Below are 20,590 nucleotides of genomic sequence, written 5' to 3'. Positions count from 1 at the left end.
GTGACAGCAGCTGCAGCAATGCAGACCCTGTCAGAATCTCCTCCCCCACCCAAACCTGGGTTGGCTGCAAAACATACCCAGACCAAGGTGAGGCAATTTTTATCTGTAGCTATCCAGACAGATGCTTGGGAGCCTACGATTCCTAGGCCTCATACACCTCCCCGACGGCAGCAACAGCCACATTCCTCTCCAGTACCTTCTGGTGAGAGTCACCATGGCTCTTCTGATTTTGAATCAGACACGGAATCTACTGACCCAGATCCATCACCTGATGTGGCAATCCCTTTGCATGTATACTGAGGAAATGAAGGCTTATCATATCCAACTTAAGGAAATGGCTGCTGCACTTGGACTTGATCTGAAATCACAGTTATCCACAGTTGATGACGCAGTATACAATTTTATGGCAAAGTCCTTGTCTGAATGACCTGTCACCTTACCTCTCTTGCCAGTAATTTCCAAGATGGCTCGATGCGCTTGTGAGGTTCCACACACACTTCCACTCTGACCTCAAAAAGACTAGAAGGCCTATATAGAGTGCAAGAGCAGGATTATACCTACCTACTGAAACATTCTGTACCAAACTCCCTCGTTTGGAACATCCTGCACTACTTCTTCTAGGTCGAGGATGTGTCACATGACTCCTGCAGATAAAGAGGGAAGGAAATTAGATGTGTTTGGCTGAAAAAATATATTCAGTGGCTTGCTTATCGGTGAAAATAGCCAATTATTCAGCCTGCATGGCTAAGTATAATTATTGCCTTTGAGACACCTTAGGACAGGATTTGGACTCTCACCTGAGGAGTTAAAAGCTCACTTTAAGAAGACTTTGCAAAAGTCTGAAGAGCTGACTCGACAGCCATTAAGTACTGCGAAATACATGATGGAATCCGAATTGAAGGCCGCCCATTTGATGGAAAAGGTTTGTTGTCAGAACAAGCAGACACTACAATGGAAAAGCTAAAAAAAAAAAAAAAAAATCAAAGTTCATGGCAAAGACTTTTACTTCAGCTTCTTCTTCCTTTTATGTGGCTAAGCCTTGCAACCAACCTCATTCCAACTACAGACAGCAGGGATTTTAGAAAATCCTACCAACCATTTCATTAGAAACACTACCAACCAAAGAACAAGAAGAACCAGAGCCAGTGTAATAAACAGGTGGAAGCCCAGAAGCAGCATGTTTGAGTTCAATGTCAACCCATCACATCATCTGCCATCAAGGGACTCAATGCAAACATCAGCCTTCCCCAACACCGTAGCGCTGAGTATGACTGCCTGCAAAATCTGTCAGGCACAATCAACACCTTCAGCCAACAACAACATCAGATTGGCAAGCCATGCCCAAGCATGGAACCACATAACACTGGATTGTTGGGTATTGAATATAGTCTCTTCAGGCTACTCTATAGAGTTAAAAGCATGACCGGCTTTCAGAGGGGTGCATTTTACGAAAGCGACTCCTGCCCTACAAAAGGAGATGCAGGAGCTGTTGGGCAAGAATGTGATTGTCCCGGTGCGATGGGCGCAGAGGTGGGAAGGGTTCTACTCCTGCTACTTTCAATTCCCCAAAAGGGATGGTGGAATATGGCCTATAATGGACCTGAGACGTCTGAACAAGTTCATTCATGTGAAGAATAATAATGACGTTGCAAGACATCCTGCCACTTCTACATCAGGAACAGTGGCTTGCAAAGTTAGACCTGCAGGATACTTATTTTCACATAGGAATCAGGCCTTCATACCAGAAGTATCTAAGATTCACAGTGGGGATCTCGATTTACCAATATCAACTATTGCCATTTGGCCTCTGCACTGCCCCCCGGGTTTTCACAAAGTGCATGGCGGTGGTGGCAATTTAGACCTGGCAATTTACCCATACCTGGATGACTGGCTCCTGGCGTCAAAGGACAGAGAAGGGTTACTTTCTCAGATATAGTACCTATTCAGCAACTTCTCCTGGACCTTAGTAGCGCCTTCTCCAGGACCTCGGGATAGAGATCAACTGGAAGAAATCTTATCTAGACCCTATGATGTCAATCTCCTACATAGGGGTGGTTCTGGATACACAGATGGAAAGAGCCTACTTACCGCAAGAAAGATTCCAGGCCAGAGAAGAACTAGTACACCAGGTCCAGTCCAGTGCAAGGCAGATTCAGTGCCTCCTAGTCCTTATGACCTCCTGCAACACAACTGCGATTGCCTACCTAAACAGACAAGGGGAGGCGGTGTCCAGGTCTCTGTACACGTTGAGGGTACAAATATGGCACTGGTGCATCAGAAACAACAACACCCCTTTGGCCATTCACATAAAGGCGATGGAAAATGTCTTGGCAGAATATCTGAGTTGTTCATTTTCCAGGGAAGAGTGGCATGAATGGGAATTGAATAAGTACTTGCTTTCAATATTCAGAGCCTGGGGTCCCCCCAAAATAGACTTGTTCATGACAGTTCTCAATGCCAAATGCATAAAGCTCTGCTCAAGGGCAGACCACAACCCACGGTCATTGGGGGATGCTTTCCCAATGAACTGGTCTCAGCACCTATTGTACATGTATCCTCCTCTGCCATTTGTAGGGAGCATGATCGCGCATCTTCTGGTCTGTCAAGCCACATGCATCCTGATCACTCCATGGTGTCCTCAGCAACCATGGTCTTCGCATCAACTTAGACTGTCCAACCACACATATGGAAGACTTCCTCCTCATCAAGATCTTCTGTCATGAGAGAACAGTCAGGTACTGCACCCAGAGGTACCTACTCTACAACTAACAGCATGGAAGATAGGCTTCTAAATAAAATCTTACTTAACCAGAGAAAGCCTTCCACTAGGAGAAACTATGCTAGTAAATGGAAGAGGTTCACTTCCTATGCAGCCTCAAACAGCTTTTGCCCTCTGAAAGCTACTGTCCATCAGGTCCTCCTGTGCCTAACCACACTGAAGACCTTCCCGCTTTCTAATGTCTCCATAAAAGTTCACTTAGCAGCGATCTCAGCTAGGCACCCGGGAAGGGATGGAAAGACAGTATCCCTCCCGCCCCAGCTGCAAGAGCTTTCTGAAAGGTCTCACCAACTTGTATCCGCTGGTTAGACAACCTCTGGATCAGTGGAGTATATCCTTGGTCCTTTCGACTCTTTGAACCCCTTGCTCAAGCCCAACATGCCCTTTGAGCCCCTTGCTACAGCTAGCCTGAAACTGGTTTATCTGAAAACTGCCTTCTTGATGGCAATTACAACTGGCTGCAGGGTGAGTGAGCTTACAGCCTTGAGGATTGACGTGCCCTACACATGCTTCTACCCAGATAAGGTGTTGCTATGTCCTGACATTACTTTCCTACCTAAGGTTGTGACATATTTTCACATAAACCAAGACATAATGCTACCTACCTTCTTCAGTTCTCTGAGTATGGCTCTTGAAAAGGCTCTGCATTCCCTAGATGTCCGAAGGGCCCTTCTATTCTACCTGTCAAGAACAAAGATTATCAGGAAGACAAAAAAGTTTTTTATATCCTTGAAAGGAAGGTCTCTGGGTCAGGCCTTGTCCAGACAGAGGCTATCCCACTGGCTAGTAGAGCTAATCCTTTTGACATACAAGTTACAAAAGGTACAATCACCTAAGTCTCTCAAGGCACGTTCAACCAGATCTTATGATGCCTCGGAGGCTCATTTATTTGGCATATCATTTTGGGACATTTGTTGAGCTGCTACCTGGTCGTCAGAACAGTGCTTCGTAAAGCACTATGCCATTAATTTGCCTTCTGTTTGGGATCTGAGCTTTTGGTGACTGACCAAGAGAGGGATCTTGGGGTCGTGATGGACAGCTCATTGGAAGTTTCAACTCAATGTGCGGCAACCTCACATTGAGTTGAAACTGTGGAAAAGGCCAATTCGATGCTAGGGATCATTAGGAAGGAGACTGAAAATAAAACTGCTTATATTATAATGCCCTTATACAAAACTATGGTGCAGCCACACCTGGAGTACTGCATACAATTCTGGTCATCACATCTAAAAAAGTACATTGTAGAACTGGAAAAGGTGCAGAAGAGGGCAACCAAGATGAACAGGGGCCTAGAGCCCTGAGCCATTTTTGGGAGGGTGGTATATAAATCTAATTAATTAATTAGTTAATAAAAGAGCACCTTTCTTATGAGGCAAGGCTACAACACCTGGGGCTTTTAAGTTTTAAAAAAGGATGACTGTGGGGAGACATGATAGAGGTCTGTAAAATCATGTATGCTGTGGAGAAAGTGGATAGGGAGAAATTCTTCTCCCTCTCACATAACACTGGAACCAGGGGTCATCCCATGAAATTGATTGCCGGGAAATTTAGGACCAGCAAATGGAGGCAGTTTTTCACACAACACATAATCAACTTGTGGAATTCTATGTCACAATATGTGGTGACAGCCAACAACCTGGATGGCTTTAAGAGGGGTTTGGACAACTTCATGGAGAAGAGGTCTATCAACGACTACTAGTCGGAGGGCTATAGGCTACCTCCAGCCTCAGAGGCAGGATGTCTTTGAGTACCAGTTGCAGGGGAGTAACAGCATGGCACTTTCCAGACTAGCTGCTCATTAGCAGCAAAATGCCTCCATTCTGGCAAGTCACATTTGGGCCATAAACAGCAGGGAGAGCAGTCCCACAGCAACTAACAACCCCAAAAACCTGCAACTTTTCCACACCGGATATGCGACATCCTTGCTCTATATCTCAGCAATTAAATTTGCAACAAGGCATTGGAAATGTAAAAGGGACCCTGCTGTCTGTGTAGGGACTGCGGTGTCATGACACAGGAAGTGTGGAAGCACACTTCTGAGATTCGTCCTGAACCCGTTGTAGGGTCTCCTCTGAAAAGCGCCCAGGAAAGAGGGCATGCCTCAACTCCTGCCTGTGGACTTCCAACGGCATCTTGTGGTCCACTGTGTGAAACAGGATGCTGGACTAGATGGGCCTTGTGCCTGATCCAGCAGGGCTGTTCTTATGTTCTTATCAGTTACAGGTGAGCAACCTGTTTTTCTCTTATTACCCTTGCTAACTGGGCACAGAGGCACCTTTTTAACATGATGATTCTCTTTATTTAGCAGGGGAAGAATAACTGGCCACCACCCCCAGCACAGTACCTCCAGTGACTGTTGCTGGTGTCTGTCTTATGTTTCTTTTTAGACTGTGAGACCTTTGGGGACAGGGATCCATCTTATTTATTATTTCTCTATGTAAACCGCTTTGGAAATTTTGTTGAAAAGTGGTATATAAATGTTGTTGTTGTTGTTCTCAGTTGCTTTCCCATTCATCTGAGTATGTATACAACAATTATTTATATACAACTTTTCAACAGAAGTCCCCAAAATTACACACACACACACACACACACACACACACACACACACACACACACCATGATTCCCTGAACCTAAAGCGCTCACAGTCTGAAAAAGAAACATAAGATAGACACCAGCAACAGCCACTGGAGAGATACTGTGCTGGGGATCGATAGGATTAGTTGCTTTCCCCTGTTCAATAAAGAGAATCACCACTTTTTAAAGGTGCCTCTTTGCTCAGTTAGTAGTCCTGATCCACTGATCCATACATGCAGTTTATCAGCTTCCTCCACTGAAATGAGAGACACATCCGTGTGCCCATGCAACTCTGCATTGAGTACATCCATAGAAGGCATTTGGGCAATATTAACTTTTTGTAAATTCAGCCATTTTTAATATGTCATGGCTGAGTCAAAACTGAGTCCATAAAGTGGCAGTACTGGAAACTCCTCTTTTGCAGAATTAGACAATGGAATCTTAACTGCATGCTTGCTTTTGAAGTTTGCTTCTTCTAAAGTTTCAGAATGACTTGAAATTAAACTTGCGTATGTTTATAAGTAGTTTTTGTCAACAGTTCCAAGCATGAAAAGATTAAGAGTATTTTGCACAATCTTTACATAATTTTCTAGATGTTTAAAATTGTGTGTGTGTGTGTGTGTGTGTGTGTGTGTGTGTGTGTGTGAATGTGTTTAGCACTCAAAAGCATTTTGAAGGACACACTCAGTGGTGTCTGTAGATTGTTATGGGTGGAACGGAGTAGAAAGACATTAAAGTGAGCAGTATAAGAACCTCATTTAAAGGTCTAAAAGATTTTGCTATATAAAAATATTCCAAACAAACCTTTTTGAATCACTTTCAAATTATGTTCCTTTCTAGTTTTGACTTAAATTGTAAAGTTAAGTGTTTGAAATATTTATTTTTCGTACTGTTGAAAAATAGAAGCTTGATAGCTTGAAGCGGTCTGGTTATTGTTGGTCAATTAAATGTTTTATGTATTGAAAGCTACATGTTCCATTCCTCAAGATACTGCATTCTCAGACACCCACACAAGCACTCCTTAGAAATTTCTTACAGCCAGACTGACTAACTCATGTACTAACCTCAAACTCCATATCTGTAAAGATGACTAAAATACATTAGTATTTACTTAGCTCATCTTCACTACCTTCTTGTTCACCTTTAACTTTGCCCAGATAATTTTAGCATGATTATATGTGTCAGAAAAAATGTACTGTGCTAAACAGACTTTCTGAGTCTCTCTTCAAAACTCAGTGATCAGAGAGAGGAGAAAGCAAAGACATTGGTCAATAGCTGCCATATCTTTGGATTAGAAAAAAGACAATAGGCAGTGTATTATTGGGCTATTTTCTTCATTAACAGAGGAATTATTTTCATAGGGGGAATCAGTTGATAATTATAAGGCAAAGAGATACACTCTCCATTTTTTTTAAAGCCTCCAAAAAACTTCTTTTAAAAAGCAGGGAGTTTAACCAAACCTAAATTCAACAATTGATTCAGAAAGACTTTCAGTGAAAAGAAGTTGAACTTGAACCTAAAAACCTCTTGGTTGCTTTAAACCTAAACCAAAAAGAAGCCCTAAACACAAAAGAGTAATAAATGATTCAATACGGGTTCCATTGTAAAGTAATGATCAGCACTCTGGAGACTGAGGACTTTTCTCTGCTCCAGCTCTATTTGGAGAAACTATCTTATTTTTCAAATTTGTATACCACCCCAAACTTCCATCTCTGGGCAATTTACAACAATGTAAAATAGATTAAAAATAAACGCCTTAGAACAATCTAAAACCACAGTCCAGTTTAAAAACTTGGGTGAAAAAAACAAGTCTTTAGAGACTTTTTAAAAGATGGAGAGGTTCTTATTTCAGCAGGGAGTGCATTCCAGACAGCAACAGAGAGGGCCTGTCCCTGCGTAGCCACCAGACAAGCTGGTATAAATTGCATTCAAATCTAACCGGATGATCTCAATGAGCAGTGAGGCTCATAGAGAAGAAGATATTCTCTTAAATACTCAGGGCCTAAGCCGTGTAAGAACATAAGAAGAGCCCTGCTGGATCAGGCCCAAGGCCCATCTAGTCCAGCATCCTGTTTCACACAGTGGCCCACCAGATGCCTCTTGAGAAGCCCACAGGCAGGAGCTGAGGGTGTGCCCTCTCTCCTGCTGTTGCTCCCCTGCAACTGGTATTGAGAGGCATCATGCCTCTGAGGCTGGAGATGGCCCACAGCCACCAGACTAGTAGCCATTGACAGACCTGTCCATCATGAATCTGTCTTAGCCCCTTTTAAAGTCATCCAAGCTGGTGGCCATCACCACATCCCATGGCAAAGAATTCCATAGATTAATAATGTGCCGTGTAAAAAAGTACTTCCTCTTGTCGGTCCTAAATTTCCTGACCTTCAGTTTCATGGGGTGACCCCTGGTTCTAGTGTTGTGAGAGAGGGAGAAAAATTTCTCTCTGTCCACCCCTTTCCACTCCATGCATAATTTTATGCACCTCGATCATGTCTCCCCTCGATTATGTCTCCTTGATCATCAGAGGCGTAACTAGGGAAAACGGCGCCCGGGGCAAGCACTGAAATGGTGCCCCCCCACCGTGCCCCCCGCCGCCGCCCCCTCAACGTACTACATTATACTTCGGTTTTTCCTCACAAGCGCCCGCTGCCGCCGCCAAGCCAGGCCAATGACTGGCTGCCAGGCGCCAGCAAAGCAATGGGGGGGGGGGGGGCGCAGGAGGCGTGGAAGGGACCGCTCATGGGGAAGGGGGCACCGACGCGCTCCCTTGACTGCTGCAGCGCTGCTGCACTGAGCAGGAAACATTTGTATTAACAAAAAATTAAAAAAATTTTTTAAAAAATTTGGTCATGGCGGCGCCCCCCACGTGACCAGAAAAGATGGCGCCCGGGGCACGTGCCCCCCCTGCCCCCCTATAGTTACACCTCTGTCTCTCCCTTTCCAAGGTAAAAAGCCCCAGATGCTGTAGCCTAGCCTCATAAAGAAGGTGGTCCAGGACCCTGATCATTCTGGTTGTCCTCTTCTGCACCTTTTCCAGTTCTACAATATCCTTCTTCAGATATGGTGACCAAAGCTCTACGCAGTACTCCAGATGTGGCCACACCATAGATTTGTAGAAGGGCATTATAATATTAGCATTTTTATTTTCAATCCCCTTCCTAATGATTCCTAGCATGGAAAATTCTCCCTAGCATGTTTGTTATTTCCCAGTGAACCATCTGAAAATAAAGATAGGAGAAGCCATAGAAATTGGTAGGCAGTCCTTAGGTCTAAGAGACCCTCCTGCACCATGATGTAGCAACATTAGTGGTGGCCCAGGTCTAAGTTTTTTGGTGGGTTGCTGCCACCTCTGCCACTGCAGGCCTGTTTGCTGGCATCCACTTACCCACCGCAGTCGCTGATTCCCTACCACTGGCCTCCACATCTAGCTTGCTTCGCTTTGCCGGCCACAATGCAGTATAATGATGTCACTGCTCTGGTATGAGCCCATCGCAGGGGAAACAGCCACTGGATGGTGATGGCACTGTACCACTTTGCAGCCAGCAAAGGGAAGCCAGCCAGCTGCGGCGGCAGTTAACAGGGACTGTGGAGGCCAGTGCCAAGCGGGGGGGGGGATCCGGCGGAGACAGTGAATGGCAGACAGGGGGCACTGCCGGGGAGCCAGCAAATGGTGGGGCCTATGGCGGCTTCCCTCAGTGTCCCCCCTGCAGAGCATGTGGGCACTCAACGGTAGATCTGCCTTTGTTCCTACAGCTGAAATAGAGGCATGCCCACCCAAAGAGTATCATTGTCCAGCAACAGGTGGACATTCTCAATGGGGAAATTCTTAAACCGACTCTAGAAGCTTCTTATGTTTCCTTTGCACTTCAGGTACCCCTTGCTGCTATTTATCCTAAACAGGGCACATTCCCCCCCCCCCTTTTTTTTCTTTCCCCTTTTCTCTTTTGCAGGAAAGCTAGAGCTTTGAAGAGATTGGGCTTGGGGGAGATGAGCTTTTCTTTTTTTTTTAAAGTGAAGAAATCTGTTAGACTGTGTAGGAGAGAAAAAGAAGGTGTGTGTGTGTGTGTGTGTGAGAGAGAGAGAGAGAGAGAGAGAGTGTGTGTGTGTGTGTGTGTGTGTGTGTGTGTGTGTGTGTAAAATGGGGAGTGTTTAGTAGTTTCAATGTAATAGTCTCCTTGTTAATTAGATGATTACTCTGCTCAAGGCCTCCCTGGGTGACTTTTCCCTTCTGACCACTAGTTGAGACAATCTTCCAAAATAGAATCATTGCATATTGATTTGATTGATTGATTGATGAAGTGCTGTCAAGTTGGTGTCAACTTTTAGTGACCACATAGATAGATTCTCTCCAGGATGATCTGTCTTCAGCTTGGCCTTTAAGGTCTCTCAGTGGTGCATTCATTGCTGTCGTAATCAAGTCCATCCACCTTGCTGCTGGTTGTCCTCTTCTTTTTCCTTCAACTTTTCCCAGCATTATGGACTTCTCAAGGGAGCTGGGTCTTTGCATAATGTGTCCAAAGTATGATAGTTCATTGCATATTACTTGCATTATATTTACTAGGTTTTCAGTTTCATGGCACATAAGCTATTTCCTTTGCCTATGTTGCATATCATTCAACTAGCAGAGGTCCAGAAAAGAGCTGCAAATCTTTAGCTTTAGCACCCTTCAGCAGATATATCATCATGGTATAGGCCTATGGCAGCTTTGGAAACTCTTTTATCAGGGCTGCACCACAAAGAGAAAGGGTTAAATGCCCTCTCCTTGTGGGACTATGGTGCAATCCAACCTTCTTAGCTACTATTTTAAAAAAGCAAGCCCACATCTGGTGTAATAAGGCTACTGTCATAGGAACATAGGAAGCTACCAGATACCGAGTGAGACCATTGGTCCATCTATTCCATCTTATCTGGAAGCTTTTCACGTGGGGCTTTTGAAGCCCTTTAACTCACATCTCCTCCAGAATGGAGGAGTTGCATCACATATCGGCTAGATTTAACCCAAAGTCCCTGCAAGTTATCGGGGAGCAGTTCACACACAATTTGGGTTTTTCACTGTGCATTTGAGTGTAACCCAATTTATATCCAGGGTAAAAAAAATCCACTATTTGTGTCATTTTGGGGGGACAACTTCGAGTTTGCAGTAAAACCTGCTGTGCGTAAAAGCCCCTGGAGATGCCGGTGCTCTTCCTAGAGTGGCCCCATCCCCTAAGGGGAATATCTTAAAGTGCTCACAAGTAGTCTCCCATTCAAAAGCAAAGCAGGGTAGACCTTGCTTAGCAAAGGGGACAATTCATGCTTGCCACTGCAAGACCAGCCACCTAATGGTGCAGCGGGGAAGTAATTTGCCTAGGGAGCAAGAGGTTGCTGGTTCGAATTCCCAGACTATGGGAAACACCAATATCGGGCAGCAGCAATATAGGAAGATGCTGAAAGGCATCATCTCATACTGCACAGGAGATGGCAATGGTAAACCCTTCCTGTAATCTACCAGAGAAAACCACATGGCTCTGTGGTCGGCAGGAGTGAACACCGACTTAATGACACAACTTTACCTTTACTGCAAGATCAGCTCTCCTCCTATACTATATATAACCATACTTGGAAGAAAGAATATCAGCCACTTAAAGAAATCCTCATTGAGATCCATTATAAATTACTTATACCTGCATACAACTAACACCATCTTTGAAGAGGCATTCTCTCAGGTGCAAGAGTGAAAGAGAATTGCCTCTTCTAAAAGGGGGGGTTCCCAGATACAGTTTGCATAAATAGTTCAAGTGTCTCAAGCAGGGGAGTAGCAAGGTTGGAGCAGACCCAGAGACAAGATTTTAAAATGACCTCCCCCCCGCCCACTCACTGAAGCTCAATTCATGAAGTAAAGAAATCTTAAATGAGGCTGAATAGTGGTATCAAAAAGCATAGTAAATTGTATATAGAACCTATGTGCCACAACAGAACATCATCCTAAAGTTTTTTTAAAAAATGTGGATGATGTAAGTCATTTACTGGTGCTAGAGAAAGACATGCTGTTCTGGTAGCTCCAGGTCTTAACACTCACATCAATTTCAGAGGATGAATACAACTGAATGAAGCCCAGGCGGGTACGTGGCTGGGGGAGTCAGTCATGTGGCTTGCCTCGGGGGTGGGGGGCAAGGCAGTGGGCCCCCAGACAACTGTCTCCCCTTGCCCTATTGTAGTTACGCCCCTGGTCTCAAGAGTTAATGAAAGGGGGGGGCGCAGCTGGTTATCGTTGTGTAGTTTTTACTGGTTTACGATTCCCAAGTTTTATAGCTGTCATTTCTACTCTTTGAATACTGGTTTTGAAAAGAAAGAACAGTCCCTTAACAAAGCATGGCTTACGTGTAGTAAAGGACTATTATAGGTGGAAGGCATCCTCCCTCCTCTAGTAAAACCTGACTGTAATCAGTTAATGTAATCTCGTTGTTAACAATATACTTCCCTGCTCTGAAGAGGCCTCGAGGATGGTTTTCAATGTCAGTATGGTTACCAGAGCAGGTCCAGCTCTTACCAGTAAGCAGATGATGCACCGCATCGGGGCGCAGTCTGCAGGAGGGCATTGAGCCAATGAGTTGGGGCGTTGCTTCCCAACTGCGAGGCGCATCTGTGCAGTTAAGTCTCTTAACTGAGCAGGCATGCCTCACAGTTGGGAAGCAATGCCGGGCCAAGCAGCAGGCCACGACATTGCTCTGATATCTTCTGCCACCGGGGGGGTGTAGAAGGACACACACGCACCCCCGCAGCCATCCCCTCAGCCATGCGGCGGCTCAAATTGGCGGGAGGCGGCGAGAAGAAAATGGCCCCAGACGCAGTGATGGTGGAAGAGGGAGGAGGAGAAGGAAGCAGCCAGCGGCCTCATAAGATAGCCTGGAGAAGGGCGAGCGAAAATGGCAGGGAGGGAGGGAGCCCGGTGGGGAGAGAAAGCGCTGTCGGGGGTGGGGGAAGCTGCCTCTGGCAGGATGTGGACGGGGACCTCTAGAACAATGGGGAACTGACTCTCTCTGTTTCTCGCCAAGACTGCTCCATTCTCCCTCTCTCTCTCTTTCTCTCTCTCATTCAAGCCAAGACTGCTCCTTTCTCACTCACTCACTCAAGCCAAGACTGCTCCATTATCTTAAATACCCAGGGCCTAAGCTGTGCAGGGCTTTATAGGTTATAACCAGCACCTTGTATTTTGCCCAGAAGTGTATTGGTAGCCAAATAGCTCTTTAAGTATAGGAGTAATATAATTGTAATTATATTATATACATATTATGTACATAATTATATTATATACAGTGTTATGCACATAATTAAGTAAAATCTTTGTGTATTAAATTTTGAATACACACTAATTGTAATTATTTTGAATTTTTATTTTTTACTGGGGGGGGGCGCTCAACAGAATGTTGCAAGATGATCTTAACTACAGTTAGTAAAACTGTTTTTCACAACACTTTATTACTGGTTATTATATCCAGCAAAGCACAGCTGAAGAGAATGCTAAGAGAAGCAGGTTGTAGCGGTAATAGTCTTGGAGTGAACTTTGTATCAGCACAACACAGATTTGTTAAAGATCATCAGTCAAGCATCTACAAAACAAAGTATTTCCCTGCAATTCAAAATTGGACCTCCAACCTCAATATAGTAATAGCTGAATAGCAGTTGCATATTTATTTATTCATTCTTTCATTCATTCATTCATTCATTCATTCAATTTCTATACCGCCCTTCCAAAAATGGCTCAGGGCGGTTTACACAGAGAAATAATAAATAAATAAGATGGAACCCTGTCCCCAAAGGGCTCACAATCTAAAAAGAAACCTAAGATAGACACCAGCAACAGTCACTGGAGGTCCTGTGCTGGAGGTGGATAGGGCCAGTTACTATCCCCCCGCTAAATAAAAGAGAATCACCACGTTGAAAGGTGCTGCTTTGCCAAGTTAGCTGGGGAATGAATTCTGAATTCTGCTGAATTCTGTAAGCACTATTCCATAAATGTTCTGGAATAGGACTAGGCTCCCAAACTCCTGCAGCTTTGCCTTTAAGCACTTTTGTCAGTACCATGTGCATTAATCAGTTGAACTGCATGGCAAACACCTTGAAGGCGGGAGTTCTTTTTATTTCAAGGTTAGAGCAAAGAAACAAAAGAAGCACTCTGTAAGATGAGAACTTTTCCTAAAGGGATAGAAGTGTTTACCTTTTTAGTTTCTCCCTGTCCTGTCTCCCATCAGTTCCTCTTCCTACGGTCCTTTCCTCTCGCTACCTTAAGCACAAGTTCTCATTTGGACCCAACTCTTTTGATGTTTCTTAGGGGACAATCAAGAGTGCAGCTATTAGAAACTGGTGTCTGGGGGGACCTTACATCTTTTATTTCCACATTCCAACATTTCTTCGCTCAGTGCTTTTTAATGGTAGTTTTAGGGTAAACTCTAATATACTGTAAGAACCTACTCTTCCAGTATATTGTTTTAGTGCAAAAATGTGTAGTTGTTGGAAGTGATTCAGACATCTTTCCTCAAAACTGGGCACCTTTTATATAGTACCTGTGACATCATCATTGATGGGTGGCTTGACTCCTTCTTCAGTGATACTTATTTAACGGTTGAACAGGTACTCCAGTACCATTGCAGGTCTTTGCCTTATTTTGATTAGAATTTTATACATTTTAATTGTTTTAAAATTTCTTGGTTTTATTGTTGTAAAATGCCCAGAGACTTGGGTAGTGGAAGGTATGCAAATATGTTAAATAAAAACAACTTCTCAATGTATTTAGCACCAGCAAAGCTGCCGCTCCCATTTCTGCCTCCCAACACATTAATTCTCTCAATTCATGAATCTTTTAATTAAGAGAGAGCGCGAGAGAGCATGCATTCTCTATTTCCAGCACACTGTTGATTTATTTATGAAGGCAAAAAGGTCTTCACCATCCTGGATCTAAAACAACATAGTGACGATGCCAGGTGAACCTCACTGGGGAAGCTATTCTAGAAACAGGATGCCACCACTGGAAAGGCCCTCTTCCTAGTACCCACCTGCTTCACCTAATTTGACCGGAACACTTGAAGCTGGGTCTCCAAAGATGTTAAGAGGTCCGAGTAGAGACATATGAGCCACCTAATGGCGCAGCGGGGAAGTAACTTGCCTAGGGAGCAAGAGATTGCCGGTTCGAATCCCCGCTGGTATGTTTCCCAGACTATGGGAAACCCCTTATATCAGGCAGCAGCGACATAGGAAGATGCTGAAAAGAATCATCTCATACTGTGCAGGCGGAGGCAATGGTAACCCCCTCCTATATTCTACCAAAGAACAGGGCTCTGCGGTTGCCAGGAGTCGACACCAACTCGATGGTACAACTTTAGAGACATATGGGGCAATGTGCTCTTTCAGATAACATGGAATGGTCCCCAAGTCATTTAGGGCTTTCGAAGTTAAAACTAGCGCTTTGAACTGGGTCTGGAAACAGACTGGGAGCCAGTGAGGGACCAGTGGGATGTGATCAAAGTGCCCAGACCCAGTTAATCTTGCACCCCTATTGTGGAACAACTGCGGTTTCTGAACTGACAGAAGCCCTATCAGAGCATCAGGTCATACACAATTTATGTATTCTAATGTACTATTAGAATATTAGATATTGAGGGCCTTTCGGAGGGGAAATGCATGGGTGATGGGGTAGAACAAAAAGCAGAGTACCATTTTGATAACTCCTAGCTACTCCCTTGACTGTATCAAGGGATGTGTCACAGCATTTTTTATGACAAGCTTCCAAGTAAATGATATCATTTTGCAAACAAAGTGAGTCATCCTGCCATTTCTAGTTAGAAAGATTATTTCCTTACACCATGTAACAACATGTTTCTCTGAGACAATCAGTTGCTGCTAGAGATTTGGTGACGTATGCATTTTTTCACATCAGTTCAGCATGCCTATTTGTAATGCAAAACTGTACCTCTAGTTTGTATCAGCAGTTACCATGGCTGCCCATCCAAAATGCAAAAAGGTTGAAGGATAGGCAAGAGACAACTTTTCTATGCAAGCAGCTGATTGTATCTAGAATTCCTGAAGCTGCTTGAACAAATTTCATTGACAATAGTGTGTGAGAGAATGTCTAAAAATAAATCTTCTGATATGTTTTCTTAGCCAGATAGAAAACACAATCTGTAACTATTTGCAAACTAATGAAAAACAGTGATTTTTCAGGACTGGTGTAAATTAATGATATTTTATCCAAAATCAACACACACATATTTATATGATTTAAATATTCATGGTTATAGGTCCCTCTCCAGATGCAGAATGGTTCCAGGTACAGAATGTGGTAGATTTTGTGGAGGATTGAGTTATCTTATTTCTACCATGCTGCAGGTTAACATTTCAAATTTACAGTCCTTGGAGCATTATGCAATGGCAGCTCTACTTAAATGAAATTATGTTTCCTTGTTATTGATTAGTGTTTACATCAACCCCACCCCGCTCCAGTGAATATGCTCCCAGATTAAAACTGCCTGGAATAAGTTAGAAATTTATATAAGTGCTCTTCAGAACTCTTACCTTTATGCTTACGTAATGTGGCTGGTGACTTTAATGTGAGACTGTTTGCAAAATTCCAGCATCATGCACCTGATATGGAAGTAGCTTTTCCTATTCTTCTCCAGAAATCTAAAGATGCAATGAGAGATCTTCATGGGTTATGTTTGGTACAAACCTTTGCTAAATTAGATTTGCAATGCAACTCTTGAATGGAACTGTGAGTGATGATCATCCAGCCGAATATTCCTACTGCTTTGGTATTAAGCCCTCATTGATTGATTACACTGCAGCTTCATGGCATTTAGTTCCTTTTCTGTAGATATTTGATATGTTAGTCACTGATAGTCACTACATTTCCAGGAATTCTCCATTTGAGAGTTTTTGATAAATTGTTTTTAGATTCCTGCCTGTCTCTACCTCGGATGATATCCTGTCCATATAAAGTGGTAACCTAAAGATGAAGGGTTGGTTGCTATAATATTATCTTCAGAGCCAGTTCACCTGATCCATTCCGCTCTTGCTGTTGGTGGATCAGATTCTTCCACTTTAGAAAACGATACTAAACTTATCCAGTTTAACCAGTGTTATCTTAACCAGTGTTATCTACAACAGAAATTTGTACTTCTAGGGGTAAATCTATTTCTTCCTACCCCTGGTTTGACTGAGTGCTGTGAGGCAAAGAGGGAGTTGATAAGGCAGCCATCTAGGTATTCCACTCAGAACTTATTAATGTTGAAGAGGCAGTATAAGCGGTTGTTACTTTTTTTTTTAAAAAAAGGAGGCCATTAGAGTTTCTTGGCATCAACTGATTTTGGCTTCTCAAATGAAGAACTTTGCCCAGTTTTGGCATCTTGTAACCCTGCTTTTGGCTAATAGTCCCCCCAGCTCCTCATATTTAATATTGGCTGGAGTATGGGAGGATCATTTTCATGCACTGTATGTGCAGGAAGGGCTGCCCAGCATTTATTTGGAGCTTGATGTTGATCTGCTCCCTCAGTAGGCCCTGGTTACTTGTGTGAAAATCATGGCTCTTGTCAAACAACTTAAACCTGGCAAAGCTCCGGATAATGATTTTGTCACTGTAGAAGTCATAAGTAACAATCTGGCGTGGTGGACCCCTGTTCTGGCTTCTTTATTTACCTTCATAGACTAAACTGCAATGGATCCAAGAGACTGAGATATAGTTATAATAATTCCCATTTATTAAAAAGGCAAAAGGACAGATCTGTCTGCAGTTGCCACTGGATCATCTGGTGGCTACTCAGGGACGGGCCTTCTCCGCTGCTGTCCCAAAGCTTTGGAACGTGCGCCCTGCTGAAATAAGAGCATCCCCATCTCTGACAACTTTTTAAAAGTCTTTAAAGATGCATCTGTTCACCCAGGATTTTAACTAAAATTGTTTTAATAGTTTTAACATTGTTTAAAATGTTTTAAGGTTTGAGCTGTTGTAGTGTTTTAACCTTTGCTGTATCATGTACTTTGTTTTAACTGTTTTTTTGATTTTTGTTGTCATTTATTTTAACTAATGTTTTAACTTTTTCCATTTGCTTTGTTGTAAACAAAATTTTGGGCGGTGTAAAAATATGTTAAATAAAATAAAAATATAAATAAATAAATAATAAAAGGCATCTTCCTGCCAACTATCGCCCCATCAGTCTCTTGAGTGTAATTAGTAAGCAGTATGCCAAACACTTAAATGAAAAACTTTTTGATAGTAAGAAAGTATTTTGACAGAAGAACAAGCCAGCTTTTGATCTGGTTGCTCTCCATTAATCAAATCCTTATTTTTCAGCATCTGACTGAAAAATATATTGACAACCCTAGTACTGCAGTGTGCTGCTTTTATTGATTTTAGGTTTGCCTTTGACCTGATTTCCAGAGTAAAAGTGTGATCCAAACTTAATAACTCTTCCATATATAGACATTTGTTACTGTACTTGTATAAACTTCATGAAAACTCCTGCCTGAAAGTTCGCTGCAGTGTACAAGGTCATCTGACCAAGGAAATTTCAACCTAGAGAAGTGTCAGACGAGGCTGTATGTTAGCGCCCTTATTATTTAATTTTGATAGTAATCCCTTGGTTTCTTATTTAAATAATTCTGCCCACAATCCCCTGAAGCTAGTAAATAGACACATTGCAATATTACTCTATGCAGATGATGTGGTTTTGCTGACTCAGACCCCAATTGGCTTAAAATGTGCATTATGCTCTCTTGCCTTATATTGTAACGAGGAAGATTTAGAGATTAATTATTCTAAGATTAAGATCCTCACCTTCGCCAAGCATCCCAAAATGCATGCATGGCAATTGAACGGCCATGAAATTGAACAGGTTAAAATCTTCAAATACTTGGGTGTAGTCTTTCAAGCTTCAGGTAGGCAGAGTGTTCATTTAGATTATGTATCCCATAATGTGCAACAAATCGGCTTCAGCTATAAAATCTTGTTATTACTCCTTCATTTATTCCAGTGGCAGTAAAACTATTCGTAGCTAAACCTTGTACACAGCTCTCTTATGGAGCTCAACTTGGGCCTTCTGATAATTTTGCTCCATTGGAGTCTGTACAATCTAAATTTTTAAGAAATAACTTCCAAGTTGAACATTATGTATCTAATGTGGTTCTTAGCCGAGAAGCTGATGTTATTAAGGTAGAGATGGAATTATGGTTATGCATTTTTGCTTATTGGCTAACATTGTCTTTCTTTCTTGTAGGATTGGTTCCTCTGATGTTAGTTGATAACATCAATCAGTGGGAAATAGTGGGATTCAGTGGGAAATAGCGCTTTGACAGAAGTTTTATTTATTTATTTATTTATTTATTTATTTATTTATTTATTTATTTATTTATTACATATCTATACCACCCCATCTAAAGGCTCTGGATGGTACACAACAAAACAAAAACTAACAAACAATCATTTGAAACAATCAGCTTAAAACAATAAAAACAAATTCACTGCCACTGGTATAAATAAAGCTCCTCTGAAGTAATAAGATTTATTTCTGGCTTGTTGCAGTTTTCGCTCTAATTTGTCTCTGGCCATAGCACACTGGAGATGTAAAGTCAGCTTGGGATCATTACTGGGAACTGAAGCTCCTGCTTTAGATATTAATGTAACTATTCTGAGATGGATGGGTATTATGGAGGTACAGGAGAACGCCATTATCCACGGGGGTTCTGTTCCATGTGGGGACATGGACAGTGAAACCATGGATAATGGGACATTATAGTGATGGGAACTGGGGGTTAGGTTCCTAAGGAAATGGGATAAAAGGGCAAAAATGGGGCAAAGGGGCAAAAAAATGAATGAAAAACAGACTGAAATTGGGGAAAATGAGGGGGCAAGCCTGAAATTGGGGGAAATGAGGGGGCATGCCCTACTGTGCTCTATGTGTCCCCAGCTTTCCAGCAATGCCCCCCCCGAAGTTAAAAAAAAGAGTTTTCCCCCCAGCAAAAAGTAGGGTTTTTTTCATTTCCCCCCCCACAAAAAGGAGCCACAGAATAGCTCCTGTCCTCAAAAAGGCAGGCAGAAATGGCCTCAGAGGTAATTTACATCCATCCCCGACCCATGGATATGTGAGTCTTAACCCTTTACATGCCTAATTTTTTTGCATATACTGAGGTCAGGTGGCAATTACCTAAACGTGGATATGCGAAAGCATGGATGCCAGGTCCATGATTAATGAGGTTCTCCTGTAGTGTGTTGTGTCTCTGTTACATTGACAGCTAAGGCCTTGATTCCTATGTTTCCCATGAATAACTTCTAGCTGCTATTTAGATTTGGGACACCAACCATATCTCTCGCACCATGCTTCCAAAATGGGGGCAGAAACTTTCTAGATGAGAGATAGCTATGGACAAAAATCTCATACCAATTAAGTCATTTTTTATGGACAGCTGTAGTTCCTTATACAAGATAGATGGGGTTTGGGGTGCTGTTTGGGAGAACTTGGGGGTTTATAGGATTTAGCTTTTAAAGAGCAGGGACTATTTAGTAAGAAGGTGTGTTTTCTAACACAAGTGCATTCCTTTCAGACATTAGGATAGTTTGTGGCCTCTGACGATGTGTGAATAGGATATACTTTTCCAAAGATTCATGTTTTGTTTGAATAGGGTAGACCTTTTGAAGAGAGGATACTTCTGGCATTGGGAGCAGGAGGCTTATTGCGCCATAAAGATATTTAGCCCCAATGCTGAGCCTCCCCTGATGTTTATTCCATCATTTGGGGTTGCTGCTGTTTCTCCTATCAAAGGTGTAGCTACAATTGAATTGAAGGAAGGCGGGGGGAATGTCCCTGGACCCCTGAGGAAGGGGGACCTGCCAGTTGCACAACAACTTGCTCTGGAGGCTGCTATGGCACCCCTTCTCCTTTCCCCAGGGGTACTCCTCGCCCCTTCCTGCACCCAGCTGGCAAAGTGCTGATTGGCAGCAGCTTCTCCAAGGTTTCAGGAAGGAATCTCTCACATTCCTATCTGGAGATGCCAGGAATTGAACCTGGGACATTCTGCCTGCAAAACAGATGCTTTATCACTGAGTTACAGCCCCATCCCTGGTCCTGCTCTGAATCGTAATTGAATGTACCATTTTTCTAAATGACACTCCAGGCAGACCTCCGGAGAGAGGCACTCCTTCAAACATACAATGCCACCCCATGGGAATCAGTCAAGGAAACAGTTGGGTCGCCAGGCCATATGCCCCTGCATAG

General features: G+C 43.0%; 1 protein-coding gene across 14 annotated transcripts in view; it reads left to right on the top strand.

The window, feature by feature from the left end:
• Positions 1-20,590, top strand: part of NRG4 (neuregulin 4) — a 121,392-nt gene that overhangs the window by 67,748 nt on the left and 33,054 nt on the right. The window lies entirely within an intron of this gene.

Source organism: Hemicordylus capensis, chromosome 10, assembly GCF_027244095.1.
Source record: "Hemicordylus capensis ecotype Gifberg chromosome 10, rHemCap1.1.pri, whole genome shotgun sequence".
In the NCBI taxonomy this organism is placed as follows: Eukaryota; Metazoa; Chordata; class Lepidosauria; order Squamata; family Cordylidae; genus Hemicordylus; species Hemicordylus capensis.
This window is presented reverse-complemented; position numbering and strand designations above follow the sequence as displayed.